Raw genomic sequence first — 21472 nt, 5'->3', positions numbered from 1 at the left:
AAGTTCAAAGACAACATCTAGACATACGTAAACATATTTCTACATATAACTTCAATGGAGGCAATTAACAGAATGACTCACCAGTGATCTATGAGACGCCAGGGCAAGTCACTGTGTGTATTAAGATATTTTTCTTCTGATATTTTTGTAAGAATTTTAGCATCAAATATTTTTATTTATCAGTTAATTTAGTTTTTATTTGTTTATTTATTTTTTTATTAATGTTTTTTTGTTTCGTATTTTGTTTATGCGGAAGAATATAGTGTTGATATTATAGGTGTCGAGAAGTTAACAATTACTGTATGTTAGTAAATGGGAAAAAAAATTAAATTATTTCTTAATTACTAAATAAGTTGTAAGAGAATGATGAATATGGAGGAGTGGACAAATCTTCCCCGATGATGACTGCAGCACTAATGGCCTGTGAGTATGAGAGTGTTAAGCAGGAGGCAATGATGGTGGGACGTGTGTGTGTGTGTGTGTGTGTGTGTGTGTGTGTGTGTGTGTGACGGTAAAGCAAAGATGTTCCTTTTGATCTATTCTTGGTAACTGTAAATACTAAGTTGATATTTGATAATTATAAGTCTCATTTATCGTGTTTCTATATCTGTCTGTCTTTGTCTCGTCACAGTGATAATTACAATACCTCTCAGACTTCGCTTTAAATTCGAACAAATACATAGAAAGAAGCAATCATGTATATAAACTTAATATAAAGATAAATGAATCTCACTACTAACAGAGAGAGAGAGAGAGAGAGAGAGAGAGAGAGAGAGAGAGAGAGAGAGAGAGAGAGAGAGAGAGAGAGAGAGAGAGAGAGAGAGAGAGAGAGAGAGTGTGTACCAACTGGCCAACAATTACCAAGTCTTCAGTCACCCACACCACCCTGTTTATACTCCATGACAGGTGAAGAGGCGGACAACCCGAGACTCACAGCTAATGGGTGACACGAGTGAAAGGCCCGGTGTCGAAAGAGAGATAGACAGAGAGACAGATAGACAGGCAGAAAGACAGACAGATACAGATAGAGAGAGATTTCTGAAAGAGAATATAGAAAAAATTGAGAGAGAGAGAGAGAGAGAGAGAGAGAGAGAGAGAGAGAGAGAGAGAGAGAGAGAGAGAGATATAGACATAAACTGATAGAGGAAAAATAAATAGATAGATAGATAGATAGAGACAGAAAGACAGGAAAAATGGATAAAAGAGAAAGACAGACAGACAGAGAGGGCGGAGTCGAGTGGAAGAGAGGGACTAGCCCACTCTTGTTCCCTTCCTAGACAATCTCCACCAATGGGCCAACAAATTGCAGGTCACGACGATTACTTCCACAGGCCGTTGTCTCTTGTTGTCACTCCCGAGCTCAGTTGTATTCTTCTTCCTCCTCTCCTATAACAACAACAACAACAAAAAAGAACAAAAAACAAATAGAACAGCAACAATAACAAAAAAGAACAGCAATAACAACAAGAAGAGTACGAATAACAAAAACAATAACAACAATTAGAAAACAACAACAGTACCAATATAAAGAAGAATAACAAAAACTTTAGGTTGTGTACCCTACAATTATCCTCCTCATCTCCTCCTCCTGTGATATTTCCTGTGACATTTTCTTCCCTCTGTGACATTTCCTTCCCCCTGTGGCGTCCCCTCCCCTACCCAATTCTTACACCCCCCCCCTTCACCATCTTCTCCCATCACCACTTAACCAAATAAAGACAAGAAAATCAAACAAAATTACGTAAAGATAAATAAATTTACTCCTGATTTCATACTTAAACTAAAAAGAAAGAAGCAGACTTTTATTGTTTAATATTGTATTTTTGTTTCCATTTGTAATTTTGACTAATTTTACCATAATAAGTAATTGATACGTGGAAGACAGACAGGCCCCACAGACATACTACTACTACTACTACTACTACTACTACTACTACTACTAATAATAATAATAATAATAATAATAATAATAATAACACTCCGGCGTGACTAATGCGTTCAGTAAAATAACACCAACTAACAACAATTGTAGTTCTTATAAGTAGAAAAATCCAATAATACCTATAATTTTGTTCAATGTGTAATTTCGTCTGTCACTATTCAGAAACACACAGCCAAAAAAATAAAATAAAAAATAGTAATTTATTAAGAGATTAACTACGCGTCCATTACGAACAGCTGGTTCCAAAAATTCCTTGACACGTGATATTAGAAAAAAAATTGTAAACGCGTCTAATTTGATAACGCCCGAGTCTTCAGAAGTAGCCGCCCATCCCGCCAGATTGACGTAGAATACTCCAGCCCGGGCACCTAACACGCTGTAATGGCGCGTAATTGGGCGAAGAATCTAGCCAAGGGTGTCACTTAAGAAACTCACTCTCTTTCTATCCCTGTCTCTCTTTCTTTAACCCAGAGGCGAGATAAATTATACAACCACAATACTAAAACTTTCTTGATTCATCTCCCCCACGAGACTTGTTTTCCAGATGGCTAATGACCATCCCAGACAATTGTTACGAGGATATTTGGTTATTGTTATCGCAGACACGGACGTCTTCTACGGACCCAAGTTAGCTAGAGCGCACAGAGTTATAAGCAGACACTAGCCAGCCTGTGTGTGTGTGTGTGTGTGTGTGTGTGTGTGTGTGTGTGTGTGTGTGTGTGTGTGTGTGTGTGTGTGAGGTCAGACAAGAGAGACATGTAGGTCGCCGACGTTGGCTTTTATCTGATGTAGAAATCGAAGCAACAAGGGCTTGAGGGAAGGAGGAGGGAGGTGCAAGGCGTCCCACTGATGTTCATCTTTTCACGCGGTCAACAACAAGCGTCACCCACCTCCTTGTTAATGACGCGGCCCACCTTGTAAGACCTCACCTGCCGTACATGATCAGATTATCTCAATTGGACAAGGAGTCATGAGTGTCACAGGTAGGATGAAATGAAAAATGGGAAACAAATTTAGGAATAATAAACAGGAAGGAGAAGATGAGGACTACGTATTTGTTGTATTAAAAGTTAAGATGATGTAAAAATTTCCAAAATCAATACTGTATAAAAAAAAAAATTACGACGGAATAGAACATTTATTTGTTTATGGGAGGGAAAAGTTTGGATACACTGAAATAAGATTATATATTTGTTTGTTTAAGGTAAATTTAGCATTGATGATAAATTACATATAAACAAAAGCTTTATGTTTCTTATTATCTCAGGTAAAAAACTATTATGGCTTTTCTGTGTATATCAAAAGAAACACCTGGTTTATAATTAAGAGAAGCTAAAGTCAGAAATAAATCCATTAATTATAGTTTATTATAGAGAACATCACGAATAAAAGAATAATGTTAAGGATATCATTAATTTCTATAATAACTATAACTACTTTCAACGATAATGATAATTTTAACATTGATAATATGAACATAAAAATATAAATTAATACTTTCTTCTATCGTTGTTATTAATTTAAAGCTGCTATTATTACTATTGTTACTATTGACAAAGATAATAATAATAATAATAATAATAATAATAAATCGTTGTCGTTTTTTACATGAACTTCTAAAGTCAGGAGTTAGACGTCATTAATATCAGGTGATGGGATGTCATCTTGGCTCCCAGTTACCTGTCCGTCACGACTCATCTTTCTGGCTCATTATGTTGTTATTGTGGTGAGAAGGTGTGTGTGTGTGTGTGTGTGTGTGTGTGTGTGTGTGTTATTATGGCGTTCAGGTGAGTGTTTCTCCAAGGTTTTGTGGTCACGGCTTTTACCTGGCTTCTTGGGTAATCTTACATGTACAGTTGGGGACATTTCCGACAAGTACACTCAGTGATGTGAATCAATTCTCTCCATTAGGTGTCAACCCCGAGAGTATCCAAACGTGAATCCTTAGCCTCTAAGTTACTCGGTGAGACGTGAGGTGCACACAGTAGCCTGAGACCACAATGATATAATTCGACTCATTACATCGTCCGGCAAAGTTTCATTCGTCTAACGTGGAGTGAATAATACCTGTCCTGCAGTGGTCAATGTAAGGATGAAACAGATGGTTACAGAGTATAAATCTACCACTTTATTTATCCTCAAGCAAAGTGTAGGAGACGTTAGTATAGTGCTGGGCTTTATGTGGGTCAAGTGTTGTGGCGGTGCAACTGTCTCCTGTCCTCTGACCAGCGCGCACAGAGACCTCCCCTCCTCTTCGTCTCTTTACGTCACATCACCTCCCCCTGACATCATTTCAGTTGTTTAAATTAAGCCGTATATTGTCCGGCTGAGGACAATATATGTTGAGCGGAAGATATATGATCACATTTACCCCCCACCCCCCTGTGAGAATTATATATTACTGTTATAGGCCTGTAATATAGACCGATTATGCTTTAAAACATGACTTACGTTTTTTGGTCAGATAGGAATTCAACTTTTGGCTAATATTGCTAAAACATAATGATCAAAATTGCATAGTTTCCTTTCAGTAGTTGTTTATACACAATGGGCGGTACACAACACTTATAAATTTACGTGTACTGAAAAAAATTATGTATCTTCTGCTTCATCTTATAGTTAGTTGATCCTGGTCTGTGATTCTTGGTGCCAACCGAAGTGGTAAGCGGATGGCACCAGTCCTCACTTACCAGGATCACCAACACCACAGTCCCACACGGGTGATCAGCCCGGGTGAGTCTTGACCTAAGCCCCACAGAGCCCGACGGTGGCAACAGTCCGTCAGGCCACACGAGGTGGTATGCCAAATAGTTTTGGGAAGTTGTATTTATGTTTCCTGAACGTTTATATTGATTATTTACCTGTTATTATGATGTATAGTTAAGATTAAAGGTGATATTATAGTGTAGTGTGAGTGAGAATAAGACGCGCTATATCAAGAGTATTGACAGTATAACTTAAGTGTGTGCGTGTGTGTGTGTGTGTGTGTGTACGTTCGTGTGTGTGTGTGTACGTTCGTGTGTGCGCGTGCGTGCGTGTGTACGTTCGTGTGTGTGTACGTTCGTGTGTACATGTGTGTGTGTGTGTGTGTGTGTTTGTGTAAGTGTGTGTGTGTTTGGTGTGTGTGTCGTGTGTGTGTGTGTGTGTGTGTGTTTGTGTGTGTACGTTCGTGTGTGTGTGTGTGCGTGTACGTTCGTGTGTGTGTGTGCGTGTGTGTAATGTTCGTGTGTGTGTACGTCTGTGTGTGTGTACTGTGTGTGTGTGTGTGTGTGTGTGTACGTTTGTGTGTACGTTCGTGTGTGTGTGTGTGTGTGTATTGTCTGTGTGTGTGTCGTGTGTGTGTGTGCTGTGTCGTGTGTGTGTGTGTGTGTGTATTGCGTGTGCAAGTGTAAACCTCTACAGTAAATGTTATTAATAACAGCATTAAGCAACAATACCTAGTACGCTATTTTCACCACATTATCATCTATAAAACAACTTATTTCACCTGGTAGTTAAACACCCCAGCGCTACCCTAACTTAACCTAACCTAGCCTAGCGTAACCAAACCCAACCCAACCTAACCATACCTAATCAAACCTAACCTAGCTACATATAACCTAACCTAACCTAGGCTAACAAACCCAACCAGACCCAATCCAACTTAACCAAACCTAATCAAATCTAGCCACATTTTTTTTCTTCTTTTTACGGGTATTAGCCCACCCGGGCACAGGTCACTGACCCGCATCAGGGCCTGGGGGGTGAAAATGTAATAATAATAATAATAATAATAATAATAATAATAATAATAATAATAATAATAATTAATATTAAATAATATTTATAATAAAATACAAAATTAAAAATAAAATAATAATAATTCACAGTAAATAACATTTATAATACAAAATCAAAAATTAAATAATAATGATAACAATAATAATAAAAACACTAATAATAATAATAATAATAAAGAACCATAAAGAAATGCAAAAATGAAAAAAATCAATAGTGAGAAACAATATATGTACAGTATGTTGTGTTGTCAAAGTAAGAGAAATAATTGAGACCCTGCAATTGTGTGTAAATGAGGCAGAAAGTCAGATCAGCAACCTGGGACTTGATCACAATTTTCGTGATGCCATATGGCAATACATTATACTTCCAATATCTTCCCAGGCGGCAGTACCTCCCTGTTTAGTAGCTGCCTACTACCTATAAAACACATAACCTAACCTAGTCTTATCTAACCTAAATTAATCTTATCTAATCTAACCTAACCTAACCTAGCACCTACGTAGCGTTAAGGTGTTAAATCATAAGATAAGCTAGAGTGTCCAATCTTCAGGTGATCCGCAGATTCTAAGACCAACAATCCAAGACTACAATAAGACCAACCAGATTAACCAAAATACACCTAAGGTCGTTATTCACTCCTACGGTGTACCAGGTTTCGAAGACCCGAGTCCTAACCATGGTCCTTCAAAGCAATATCAAGACCCGAGAAGACAAGCCAAGACTTCATTAAAACTCAGACCAGAAGCTAAGTGTCATGACCACACAACCCCCCCTCTTAAGAGACCACTAAAGAAAACCAACAAAAACCTATTCCTCAAGATTTGCGACAGGATTTAACTAAAGATTTCTCGAGCAAGGACTTGAACCTTAAGACTTCACGAGCCAAGATTTAACACTCAATACCTCCCAAGTCAAGACTCACTTAAGACTCAAGACCTCCCTAACCAAGTCTCAAGTCTCAAGAAACTGTTGATCCAAGTTCTAACATTCACGACTCCCGTCAAGACTTACAAGATATCCTAAACCATGACTTAAGACTCAAGACCTCTATACTAAGACCTTTGACTCGGGACTTCTTCAGTCAAGACTCAAGATCTCTACACTCAGGACCATCTCAACCAAGACTCAAGAACCTCTACATCAAGACTTTAGACTCAGGACCTTCTCAACCAAGACTCAAGACCCTCTACATCAAGACTTTAGATTCAGGACCTTCTCAACCAAGACTCAAGACCCTCTACATCAAGACTTTAGACTCAGGACCTTCTCAACCAAGACTCAAGACCCTCTTTATCAAGACTTTAGACTCAGGACCTTCTCAACCAAGATTCAAGACCCTCTACATCAAGACTTTAGACTCAGGACCTTCTCAACCAAGACTCAAGACCCTCTACATCAAGACTTTAGACTCAGGACCTTCTCAACCAAGATTCAAGACCCTCTACATCAAGACTTTAGACTCAGGACCTTCTCAACCAAGATTCAAGACCCTCTATACTAAGACTTAAGACTCAGGACCACCTCACCAAGCCGAGACATAAGACATGTTTGCATGTTGCTGGTAAACTTCGCCTTCAGAGTCTCAAGGGGTCAGCTGGGTGTACGTGAGCCAAGATGCCTGGATGAGTATATTAAGAATGTTGTAATAGAGGGGTTGCTCACACGAGGAATGCAATTGCCACAAGAAGACAAGGAAGACGATTACCAGGTTTTAAGGTAATGTATCGTCGATTTTCTTCCCAGAGAAAGTAGTGTGTGGAGCTATTAGCATCAGGGGGGGGGGGGACTGAAGATACTGCCAGCTGCTAATGACCACACACACACACGCTTACACATTTACATACATATATATACACACCCTTACAAATACATACATACATACATACACACACATATATACTCTATATACACACAGACATACCCACACACACACACACACAATATATATATATATATATATATATATATATATATATATATATATATATATATATATATATATATATATATATATATATATATATATATATATATATATATATCACGCTAAATAGAGATACTCGCCGATTAAGCCTCCAAAAGCATTGAAATGTTGCCGCACTGTGATAACTTCTTGTTTTTATTGCTATAACTCAAAGAAACTTAATTTGCATTAGTTAAAATTTGCTTGTCGTTTACTAAAATAAGATAGCAAAATTATACCTAAAGTAGATTAGATAATCATGGGATAATTTAGTGATAGTTTATGGCCAGTCAGAAGTTCCCAAAAAGATAAATACATATAAGATATCGGTTATCGGCAATTATCATTACTTAGTACATATAGGGACAATGTAAAACTTTAATTAAGAATAAGAATTAACAAAACTGTAGTGTCCATAATAACATCGTTTACAAAACTAATTTTTCTACAGATGTTTTCTTCTCTGTTACTGTAATGTTGTCTATCTTTTGTTTTCATTGTTACTAAGTTCATTAATATCAAGACAACAAAAGAATAAATGCAACACAACCATCATTACAGTTAACCATATTCCCCCCACGTCGCTGCCAGCCGGGTCCCTAATAACACCAATTTGTAGTCATAATATTTGTGAATTAATAGACATCTTCCCAGACCAGATACTGAAGAAATAAACCTCTTGTGTGTACAGAGTCACGAAACACACAGCGAGGAACAGAGGTCAAGGAATTAACAGTGGAAGCAGATGATAATTAAATTGCCATTAGCTGAACGTACAGTTCCCTCGGTAAACAGAATTGAATCGTGCAAGAGGCAAATTGCAAGGTACAAGTGGTGCATAGTCAGCCACCCTGACGAAATATAAAAAAGTGAAAATATATCGAATAAACTTAAAAAAGATTAAATTAATGTGTCGATTAATATAAGTAATTAGGAGGAGTAATTATAGATTTGATTCAGATTAATATGAGAAATTAAAAGATTTAATTGAAATTCGCAGTTTGTGATATTGAAACGAATATATATATATATATATATATAGAGAGAGAGAGAGAGAGAGAGAGAGAGAGAGAGAGAGAGAGAGAGAGAGAGAGAGAGAGAGAGAGAGAGAGAGAGAGAGAGAGAGAGAGATGTGTATGTGTGTGTGTGAAAACTTCTCTAATGTACCTTGGATTAAGTGAAAGAAGATCCTCACAGATTTATGACAAATGCTCCTGACAGATAAATCCTAAATGAATGAGAGAAAATTCCCCCATAAATTGTAGTCCCAATAAAAAAAAAAGCCAGCTCATTGTCCTTGATTTAATAAGACAAATTTCTTCACACTTAACTCATTATTCCCTGAAGAACAACAAAACAAAGCTTAGTAAGTCACTGACTGACTTCCCTGCACTTTAAAGAAGAAAAGTAATCCTTTAAACGTGAAAAAAGTGTCCGTCAAGTCAGGAGAGGCAGATTCATACACTCACGAAAAATAAAAAAATCAATCATAATCCATGATTTAATGAGTCAAAGTACTCACAAAATGCTATAAAACCAATAATCTACACCCTCGTATCATTTTGAGTCAAACGCCTCATTTTTCTACTCATAATTCCACAAGTAAACTCTCACACACACACACACACACTCACTGCTCACGGTTTAATGAGGGAAATACCTCACTCATGACCCAAGTCGAGGCCATGAGTCCCGTGCGTGAGTCAGTGAGAGATGATGAGTATATTAGCCGAGTATAATTGGTATAATTGGTCAGTTCTGAAGTCATGGAATAGGGCAATTATACCAGGCATGAGCGTTTAGGGATGCTGATGATAGTATTGATGGCCGTGTCGGAGAGCTGTCTAATTCTGGCCGTGTCGGAAGGTTGTCTAAGTCTAGCCATGTTGGAGAGCTACATCTAATTCTAACCGTGTCGGAGGTCTGTCGTGTTGGAGGGCTGTCAAAGTCTAGCCTTGTCGAAGGGCTGTCCAATTCTGGCCGTGTCGGAGGGCTACGTCGAAGTCTAGGTGTGTCGGAGGGCTGTCTAGGGGTGATGGATTTTCGTCTTGAAAGGTATAGTCTCCCACCTGGGTGGTGGCGGCGGATGAGACGTGTGTTGAGTTCTAGGGATATGTTGTTTAGTGGATAATAGTGACTTACGTAATACTGCTATAACCACGACTACTACTACTACTACTACTACTACTACTACTACTACTACTACTACTACTACTTTTTTTTTTTATATGGCCTCCAGCCTCCCCCAATAGCCACACCTTCGCCACCATTTATTTACCTTAATATTAACTATCCTAATACATAAGCAACTATCCTATCTGTGTTAAATTAGTTGAGCCGCAGATCGATGCGGCATTCGGTGACTGTAGCCTCATAGTCGATATCTGCAGCAGTTGACGGAGTAGGGGCAGAAGCTCTCGTTCCCCTGAGGCAGAGCAAAGCCGACCGAAGGAGAGAGAAGGACAGTCGACATCTCATCCAGGCTGTGACATAACTTCTGGGCTGCTGCTTCTGTTCGGAGATCAGCTCCGCGAGTCTGGCGTAGAAACATCTTGCGCTTGGGCCCATCCCACCAGAGGTTGTGAACACTAGCGGAGTGAAGCTGCCTTGATCGACATTTTGAATTCTCTCCCCATATGCCCTTCTCTTGTCGTTCTCGTTCCTCCTATGTGCAGCATCGAGAGCTAGGTTACGGTGACAAACGGCCATGGGATCAAAAATCCTGATGTCGAAGAAGGCTCGCTGTCCCCGCGTCCAGAATCCTCGAGCACTGACGTCCACACGGGCTTCGTTAGATGTGTTTGAAGTCCTGTGTTGGAGGATCTCGCCATCCAGTGGAAGGAGGGTCGGTTCTACCATGACGTCCCGGCAGGTTTCCTTCAACATATTTGCTGTGAGATCCCTTACCTCGTCATGCCTCATGCATATGAAGCCCCCCTTCTTGCAAACCATGGCGTGATCGCCATCATAGGAATAGCCACACACGCATTGGGAGGGCAAACCATCTACTGGCCAACCGTACCTTAGAGCAATGGCATCTGTAAATTCTTGTTTGTTAAGGCTGAAACCATTTGCCCTTATCGGTAACGTAGTTAACCAGTTCGAGGCGCCCACCTCCTGCGCTATAGCTACTTTTTTTGTCAGATTTTCTGGAACCTGCAGCAATAATTGCTGCAACATGTCATTTTGGCAGTGCTGCCGATCTGTTGTAATGGATCTACGGATCTTATTAACTTCGCTGGTGTCCACTTCCCCTGTTGCATTCTGGGCTATTATGTGGTCAGTGAGGGCTGCCGTGAGCTTAAGTGAATTTTGATGTTCAGAGTCAGCAATCTCCTCTGGATTAGTTAGTCCCATCCCTCCCAGTCTTGGTGGAAGTGCAAGAAGTGTTCTTTCTACTGGGGTTAAGTCGTGGTGTTTCACTAGTTTGGGAATGAACTTGACACTGATTGCTTCTTCCAAAGGGTGGAGGAGGGGTCGGATCTCAGGGATGGTACGCATCAGGTAGTTCCAACGATGCTTGACTCCATGTGTGAATGCTGCAAAGGCCGCATGTGGCTCTGTGTTAGCAATCTCCGATAGAGCATGGATTTCGCTAACCCACTCGTTCACCTTTCCCCCTACGTACTGGGTCTTGAAGTCCGTAGTGCCAATTACTGCGCCTAGATGTCTTTGGCCGTCCTTAGTTATTTTGACCCTACTACTACCATGTAATAATAATAATAATAATATTAACCTCTTCCTCTCTTCATGTACCGTATATAGTCACACTACGAAACATCATTACTAACTTATCCTAGCAACTTAAGCAAACCTAACACAACCTAATCTAATCTAAATCTAATCTAACCTAACCTAACCTAATCTACTTGAGATATAGTTTCCTTGCGTTATGATGTCAAACGACATCTTAACTACAAGTCCATTTCACCATATATAAAGTGTTTTACATTTAGTTTCAGTATAACACATCGAATATGTCAGCTGGTGGGTAATATCCTGTGTTGTAGTGTGTGTGAGTCATGATATAGCTACAGGTAGGTGAGTAATATCCTGTGTTGTAGTGTGTGAAAGTCATGATATAGCTACAGGTTGGTGGGTAATATCCTGTGTTGTAGTGTGTGAGAGTCATGATATAACTACAGGTTGGTGGGTAATATCCAGTGTGTTGTAGTGGGAGAGGCATGATATAGCTACAGGTTGGTGGGTAATATCCTGTGTGTTGTAGTGGGAGAGGCATGATATAGCTACAGGCTAGTGGGTAATAGCCTGTGTTGTTGTGGTGGTGTGGGAAAAGCATGATATAGCTACAGGCTAGTGGATGGGTAATAACCTGTGTTGTTGTTGTGATGTGGGAGAGGCATGATATAGCTACAGCCTGGTGGGTAATATCCTGTGCTGTTGTTGTGGTGTGGGAGAGTGCAGGTGGTGTCCTGGGTCAGCTATATCGTGGGGAGACGCCCTACCCATTCCTCACACACCTGACCCTCACCGACCCCACATGACTGGGCTCAGGGATTACTCACACGGGGATTTTGTATCACACGTCCACTAATTGACAACATTGACAATTTGAAATCCCCTCAACACAAATTTCTAAAATCTAAAACTTCCTTATTTTTTTTTATACATTTGAAAATTGACAAATAAAAATTAATTCTTACATCACAAGAAAAACTGAGATATTTGCCATCAATCATATTAAGTTGGTTGGTGCTCCGTGTGTGTGTGTGTGTGTGTGTGTGTGTGTGTGTGTGTGTGTGTTTGTTTAGCATATTACACCCCTCGGCTCATAACACCTGATATATTCTCAAATTTCTGGGTGTTTGTTTGTAAAATGTCTGACCTCTTCCCTTTCCCTCCCCCTTAAAAAAAAAACTGTTATCGGAAATTGCACCAGAGAATGACTTAGTGGCTGCCAAATACACTTATCTAAGACGTATTCAGAGATAAGAAGAGTGTGGAAAGTTTTGGGCTGAGAAAACTGACGAAAGTATTAATAGTAAAAAAAATAGACACACATACTTCAGGAACGTAACTGTCTGTTGAAGTTAGTCCATCTAAATTATGATTTCTGAAGTAGTTGAGTGAAACACGCTGAGGGTAGAAAATGATGCATGGGGTAGAAAGTGATAATTATTGATGTATGAGATAAATTCTGATAATTTTTTATGCATAGAGTAAATACTGATAATGCTCTGTGCGTGGAGTAAATATGGATAATTTTTTATTTATTTTTTGTTGCATGGGATAATTTGAGATAATTCTTTGTGCATGGAATAATCAAAGATAATTCTTGGTGCATGGAATAGAGATAATCATTGATAGATGGAGTAAACAATGACGATAATAACTGATAATTCCTATAATATAGATAACTTTATAAGTGCTTTTTGATATATGTCACTGACCTTTCCAGAGTCTTTTGAGGTGCATTTCACTCTTTGTCTCTAACTAACCTAACCTAACTTACCCAACCCCTATAACCTAACCTAACTTACCCAACCCCTATAACCTAACCTAACTTACCCAACCCCTATAACCTAACCTAACCTAACTTACCCAACCCCTAAAACCTAACCTAACCTAACACAACCAACATTACCTAAATAACCTTACCTAACATAACCTCTGTTAAGGAATATAACCCTTCAAAAATAACACCTGGCACCAGCTGTGTTGCGTGAGAAAATTAAAAAAAGAAGATAACTGCATGAGACTTTAACTCTGTTTACTGAAGATGATTTTTACTTTATACACACGCGGCTCCCTCGTGTGTACACGTTTACATGGCATGTATGTATGGCGAAATGTACACGCTCTTATTTAAGATCATTTTTAGACAGAAATATATAGAAAAATACAAAGACGTGTGTGTGTGTGTGTTATGGAATATGGAACATAACATCAACTTTACAATATCTGAAAAACTCTAAAACAAATTATCACAAGACAGTATATATCAATAAAACATATCACCTCCAGACATGAGAGAGTGTCCCGACTTGGTGTGTAAATCGCCGTCTTCGGTCCAGCTCACGACGCTGTCTGCTGACCGGCTCTCTATTACGTTCCTCCTCCTTCTTCTCCTTTCCCTCCGTCTTCCTTCTCTCCAATAAATATTTTATGTACCGTCAATACTCTCCCGGGGGTCATTATAGCTTTGACATCATCGCCCGTGACCTGTCGTGACCTGGGCTGACCTGCAGGCCGCTCGTTACGGAACGGGTTTTGTTGTGGGTTACACCTAACATAATTGACACTTTAGAAATGTTTATCTGGTCTCCGGGGCCTCGTGTGGCTCCGGGCCGTCCCCTCGTCCCGATGAAAATTTATATGTAGGCAAAAACTATAGGTTCGGGTACCACGGTCTGTCACTAATAGTCTTCTGGGCAGGTGACCCACCAACACCTGTTGATGTTGATGTTATTATTATTATCATCATTATTATTATTATTATTATTATTATTATTATTATTGCTGCTGCTGTTACCCTTATTATTATTATCATTATTATTATTATTATTATTATTATTATTGCTGCTGCTGTTACCCTTATTATTATTATCATCATTATTATTATTATTATTATTATTATTATTTCTGTCATTATAATAATATAATGAAACAGATATAAGGGACCGTATCTCCATCACTTAAACACACTGATACATCTATTAAGAGACTTTCTTTTTCTAAACTGTATATATTTTGTATAACTCGTCCGAACACCTAGAAATCCAAACCCTACCAAGGCGAAATTGAAAATAAATAATAACACTAAATTTGGATGGATAATTAATAAGATTTATACGTGCATTAGATCACAGGATTATTATTTCCTTCATTATTTTACCGATCAGTTTCAGTAACGTTTGTTCACTCAATGTCCTAATCTTTTCAACGCGGGTCATAGTGTTAATGTCGTGACTAGTCTGAGCTGCATCTCTGATTACTGGAATTACACTGTTTTATGTTTTAATTACAGGATCAATTACCAATAAAAATACAGGATAAATAACCAGAATGGACGTTGTATTTACGGAAAGTATATTGCAATTAAAATGACCTGAGAAAAGATTAGATATGGGGGAAGATTTGGCAATAGTTTAGTAAATAAGGTAGAGCGAGAGAGGGCAGGGGGAGGGAGAGGGGGAAGAGGTGAAGGAGGAGGGAAAAGGTGAAGGAAGGGGGTGGAGGAAGGGGGGAGGAGGGGGAAGGAGAAAGGGGGGACAAGGAGAAAGGGGAGGGGAGACGAGGAAGAGAGGAGAAAATAAGGTTGATAATAAAGAGGAGACAATGACAGAATTAATGTTGGAGAAAAGGGAGTGGGGAGGGTGGAGGGGGAAGTAGACAAGAGGGTGAGAGGGAGAGAAAAAAAAGAGGGAGACATAAATAAGACGACTGAGGGAGGGAAAGTAATGGGGAGGAAAGAAACTAGGTAGTGAGGAAAGGGTAGGGAAAGTGGAAGGAGATTCTGTGGAGGAAGGAAATAGGAAAGGGTAAGGAAAAAAGGAAGAAGAAGGAAATAGAGTGAATGGAGTGATGATAGTATGGGTGGAGGGGGAAGGGAGAAGTGAGAGAGAGGAAGAAGAGAAGAGAAGAGAAGAGAAGAGAAGAGAAGAGAAGAGAAGAGAAGACAGGGCAGGATAAGAGGGAGAAGAAAAAATGTGGTAAAAACTGGAGGTAAAAGAGAAAATATTAGGAAGAGAGAAGAGAAGTTAAGAAGAGAGGAACAGGAGGAAGAGAAGGAGTATAGGAGGAGAGAAAAAGGAAGAGGAGGAGGAGGAGGAGGAGGAGGAGGCAGAGAACGAGGGAGAGGGAAGAGTAGGAGGAAAATGAAGAGGGGAGAAGAGGAAGCATATGACTAGAGAGAGGGAAGAAGAAGAAGAAGAGGAAGAGGAGAGAAAGAGGAGACAGAGGATGAGGGAGAGGGAAGAAGAGAGGAAAGAGGAGAGGTTAGACTATGGAGAGAGAGAGAGAGAGAGAGAGAGAGAGAGAGAGAGAGAGAGAGAGAGAGAGAGAGAGAGAGAGAGAGAGAGAGAGAGAGAGTGGGGAGGAAGGTTGTCGTGGCAGGCTTGTTGGTGTTCAAGGCGTGTGACTTTGAGGTATTTAATAAGACAGTTGAGTGTGTGTGTGTGTGTCTGGGAGTGTCGTCCACACCCAGGCTACAGTCTCTCACTCTCGCCTCTCAAACAATTAAAAGTATCGATAAAGGTGTCTTGTGTACACTCACTCGCATTCTGGTTTACTCCTCAGGATTTTCATTACTATTTTTTTTTTGCTTAAAGTATAATATGCAAATCAGTTCAGAGACCATAGGGAAAAAAAAGAATTTATTAAAGAGATAAGAAAGTCTTGGTCTCCATACCTTCGTAAAATAATAAAAATAATTACTATGAACAAATCTCTAATACCAAACTCAAGTGTGTTTTGCTCACTATTTAATTCCTGTTAAAATCACATAAAGTTCTGTGATGAATTATACCATTTCACCTCGACCCAGACGCCTCAGACTGCGGCTTCATAAATAAATACCAAGACCTTTTTCTCTTGTTTCACCACAGTATTTATTTTCTATGCATAAAACAAAAAATATCTTAGCGAAATTTAACATGGAATAAAAACTATTATAAGACGATGCTAAATAATACCTAAATAATATCCTTTAAGAGAGTCAGAGCACAACTACAGTACCTCAAGTCTCTACTCAATTTCGACGCCATGTTATAAGAAACGGAACAATACATGACAGATAAATCACCTTCTCCTACAGTCTTCATGCACTATCGCCGCCATATTTGACAGGTGATATAGTGTCGCAGCTCAAGTTATTCAGGTTGTGTTTACCGTAAGACTCTTGGGGAATCTGGACCATATTCCTGAGTCTCTCGTGTATGTGAGGCGTGATGGTCTGGATTGTCCTTGTTACTGTCTTTGTTTGTGTAGTATGTGAGACGTGTTGGCTGGATTGTCCTTGTTACTGTCTTTGTTAGTGTAGGTTGTGAGGCGTGATGGCTGATTTGTCCTTGTTATTGTCCTTGTCAGTGTTGAATGTGAGGCGTGATGGCTGGATTGTCTTTGTTACTGTCTTTGTTAGTGTAGGTTGTGAGGCGTGATGGCTGATTTGTCCTTGTTACTGTCCTTGTTAGTGTATTTGTGAGGCGTGGTGGCTGAATTGTCTTGGTTACTACCTTTGTTAATGTTCATATTACTGTTGTTGTTACTGTCATAAGAACATACGAACATAAGAATGGAGGAAACTGCAGCGGGCCTATTGGCCCATACTGGGCAGTCCCGTTTACACCCAACCCCTATTGCTCATATAAGCATCCAACCTATGTTTGAAGCTATTCAGCGGATTCGAGTTAATGATGATATTTGGTAACTTGTTCCACTCATCCACTACTCTGTTTCCAAACCAATGTTTACCTATTTCGCGCCTAAATTTAAATTTGTCTAATTTAAAACCATTGTTACGAGTTCGCTCCTGGTTGGATAGTTTGAGTACCTTTGTAATGTCCCCTTTGTTTAGCCCTGACTTCCATTTATACACCTCTATCAGGTCGCCCCTCGCTCTACGTCTCTCGAGGGCGTGCAAATTAAGATGCTTTAACCTGTCTCTATACTCAAGGTTCCTAATGCCCGGGATTAGTCTTGTCATTGTCCTCTGAATTCTTTCCAAGGATTCTATATCCATTCTGTAATACAGGTGACCAGAACTGAACTGCGTAATCCAGGTGTGGTCTCACAAGCAAGATACAGTTTTAGGATGACCTCGCTAGTCTTGTAACTAACATTCCTTTGTATGAACCCAAGGCACTTTATTAGCCTTTTTACGAGCAAAAACACATTGTTTACTTGGCTTAAGGTTCCTACTTATCATTACTCCTAAATCTCTCTCGCAGTCGGATTTCTCTATGGCATCGTTGTTCATCTGGTATCTGGTTTCCCTGTTTACATCTCCTATACTGAGTACTTTACATTTGTCCACGTTGAATTTCATCTGCCATTTTTCAGACCATTCGAAAAATTTGTTTAGATCTTCCTGTAGTTTTGCGGAGTCCTCGTCAGGAAGATCTAAACAAATGTCCTTGTTACTGTCTTTGTTAGTGTAGTTTGTGGCGCCTGGTGGCTGGATTGTCCTTGTCACTGTCTTTGTTAGTGTAGTTAGTAAGGTGTAGTGGCTGGTTTGTTGTTCTTAATGTCCTTGTTACTATCCTTGTTCGTGTAATCTGTGAGGCTGGTTTGTCCTTGTTAATGTACTTGTTAGTGTTTTTTTTATGTACTTCGTAAACCCCTGGTGGACTGGTGGTGGATGGTTAATGTAAAAATTTGGTAGGAAAACTTGAATTATTACTCCCACTATTCTCATTCTTTCTAATTGTCTACTATACTACTTCTACTATACTACTACTACTACTACTATTAATACTACTTACATTATTACTAGTACTTCTACATTCACAACTATTACTACTGCTATCACTACTACGATTACCATTATAACTACCCTCCTACCACCTAATTTACTATCACCACAACTACAAAAATAAACACACTACGGATATAGAATGTTAAAATATTTATCTGCCAAAAAAATGCTACTTTTAATGAGAAATGGAGAGATTTAGAGAGAGAGAAAGATAGAGTGAAAGGTACGGTGGTAGACACAGACAGATAAACAGACAGACAGACAGGTAGGGAGGAGGAGGTGAAAACAATAGAACACGTCCCACTTTCGCCTGATACTTAATGTCGAAGGATGGAGGGATGAAGGCAGGAACTCAGATATGTTCAAACGTTTTACTCACGCCTGTCTCCAAAACCCCATGCAAAGTGCTTTCACAAATGCATCGATTGCTAGCGCTGCGCCTCCAAAAATGCAACTTGAGGAGCCGAGAGGAGAGACGAGTGTTTGAGGAAGACCCAACACGGGACATCTTCACGTGCAGGTAGGAAATGTCTTGTTTTCGGACATACATGAGCAAGGTGCGCTGTTGTCACTTCTTACGTGTGATTAGAGAGCCGTGTGCGTGTGTGTGAATATGTGTACATGATGACTGATGGGTACTGATGCCGTGTGCGTGTGTGTGAATATGTGTACATGATGACTGATGGGTACTGATGCCGTGTGCGTGTAAGAATATGTGCACATGATTACTGATGGGTACTGTGTACGTGTGTGTGTGTGTGTGTGTGTGTGAATGTATACATGTTGACTGATGGGTACTGAGGTCGTGTATGCGCTTAGGCCCTTTTGACCTACCTGTGACCTCGACCCTTATGACCTACCTGTGACCCCGACCCTTATGACCTACCTGTGACCCCGACCCTTATGACCTACCTATGACCTACCCGTGACCCGGCCTTCATGACTACCTGTGACCCCGGACTTTATAACGTACCTGTGGCTTCTCTTGACCTGTGTATGACCTCGCATTACTGCTCAACTAAATTAACACATTTGAAGGTAATTCTTTTAGTGAGTCAGTTTTACGAGGGGAGTTCCAATTATCGGTAGTTAAATTGACTATTAACTTGTCACCTGAAGAGTAACCAACCTAATGCTAACCTAACCTAACCTAACCTAACCAAACCTACCTTACCTTAACCTACAATAACCTAACCTAACCAAACCTACCTTACCTTAACCTACAATAACCTAACCTAACCAAACCTACCTTACCTTAACCTACAATAACCTAACCTAACCAAATCTACCTTACCTTAACCTACAATAACCTAACCTAACCAAACCTACCTTACCTTAACCTACAATAACCTAACCTAACCAAATCTACCTTACCTTAACCTACAATAACCTAACCTAACCTAACCAAACCTACCTTACCTTACCTTAACCTACAATAACCTAACCTAACTTAATTCCCCAGGTAACGTTAGGGTGTCTAATCTTCAGGTTATCAGTGAGTTCTTGTTTATTGGCTCTTTACCTGTCGATATATCGGTCAATTGTGTCTATCGGGATATCGGTAGTACTGAGGTTTTGTTTTATCGGATAAGGGTGGATTTGGTGTGTTATCTATAGAGATATCGGGAGCTTGAAGACACCGATACATGATTAGGTAGGCAGTCAAATCACCGATAGACAGGAAATCAAAGCCACCGATTTGCGAATAGACAGGCACCCAGTCACCAATTTACAAATAATCGCTCAAAACGACCAATTTGCAGATAGACAGGCGCTCAAAACCAACAATTTACAGATAGACAGGCGCTCAAAACCACTGATTTACAGATACAGGCGCTCAAAACCACCAATTAACAGAGACAGGCGCTCAAGGCACCAATTTACAGATAGACAGGAGCTCAAAGTCACCAGTACGCAAATAGACAGGAATATCAAACATGTCAGTATTGTAGCTTCAAGACACCGCCCCATACACTATACTGAACCTTCCCGACAGTGACCTAACACGAGACCATTGTTAAACGAATACCCAGATTTTTAATGGCTATATGTTAAAATCTGGGTAATCTTTCTCGATGAATCTATATAAATCATGGAAAATATAGGAAATAGTACCGTAAACACAGCATTTCAATATGTTAAAACACAGGAGATGTTTAGTGAAATAGGTGTATTAAACACTATTGAACAGTATAAAAACATCCATCCAACCAGCCAGTGATTGCAACAAAAGGATTTAGGATAATATTGAACGTAAGATTGCAAAGGTTGTTTCCTAAGGGGTCATCTGAACGGGAGGGGGAAGGAGGGTAAGGGGGTCAATATGGAATATTATAATGAGGTCAGGTATTTAATTGTTGGCCAATAATTATCGATCATGACCTCCCCGGGTATGGTATGAGAACATGATGGTAGGGAGTGTCTGGATCAACAATATGTCAACAACCAGGGAATCAAACGAGCACTTATCTCTGGTCAGAGGTCAGGTCAGGAGGAGGGTGGATTTGCCATCTCTCGGGTATCAGGTATCGCTAATTGTTGCAGGGAAGGACTGAGGAAGACGGGTCGTGATGGCATCTTACACAAGGTTGCCTTCTTCAGACACAAGGATCCCAAGACGGAGATTTTGAGATGTACGTCATGAAGGAACTTAACTTTAGATTAACTCACTTTTAATTAGAATACCTCTTGTTGTTGTTGTTCTGTTTATATTGTGCTTTAATAATACCTGCTGTTGTTGTTGTTTAGTAATATTGGTTGTTGTTATTTATTTATTTTAACCTTCCTTTCTCTGTTTCTGTTCTTTGTTTCTCCCGTCTTTCAATTTTTTTTCTTGTCCAATAAAATCCAATGGATCATATCTTTAATGTCTGTTGATTCTTACATTTGTTAATTATATAAGTTTGGTCCAATAGTGATTTATATACTGTATGTGTGTTTATATATCTGAAGCCACGTATTAACTTCAAGGGCTCGTAGAACAAAACAATATTTTGAACATAAGGTAAAAATAATCTCATATAGAGAACAGTTCGTTAGATTTTCTCAGGTATGTGTGTAATTTCGTTGACTTCACGGCGCTTAAAGGTCAGTAATTGCAAGCACAGTATGTTAGGCTTTTGGGGGATTTTATATAAAAAAATTTCAACATTGTCGACATAATTTTTGAGAAGACACACACCCATTCCCCCTCACTCTTTCCCACTACCCCCCACTCCTCCGTATTACTCCCACTTCTTCCCACTCCCTGCCAGTCACTCCCACTTCCCCAAACTTCTTCTCACTCCCACCACTGCCTCCCACTCCCTCACTTCCCCACCACTCCCTTTCACTCCCCCCCCACCCCCCTCAG

The sequence above is a fragment of the Homarus americanus genome, unplaced genomic scaffold (genome assembly GCF_018991925.1).
Source record: "Homarus americanus isolate GMGI-L3 unplaced genomic scaffold, GMGI_Hamer_2.0 scaffold36426, whole genome shotgun sequence".
NCBI lineage: Eukaryota > Metazoa > Arthropoda > Malacostraca > Decapoda > Nephropidae > Homarus > Homarus americanus.
Note: the sequence above shows the minus strand (reverse complement) of the source record.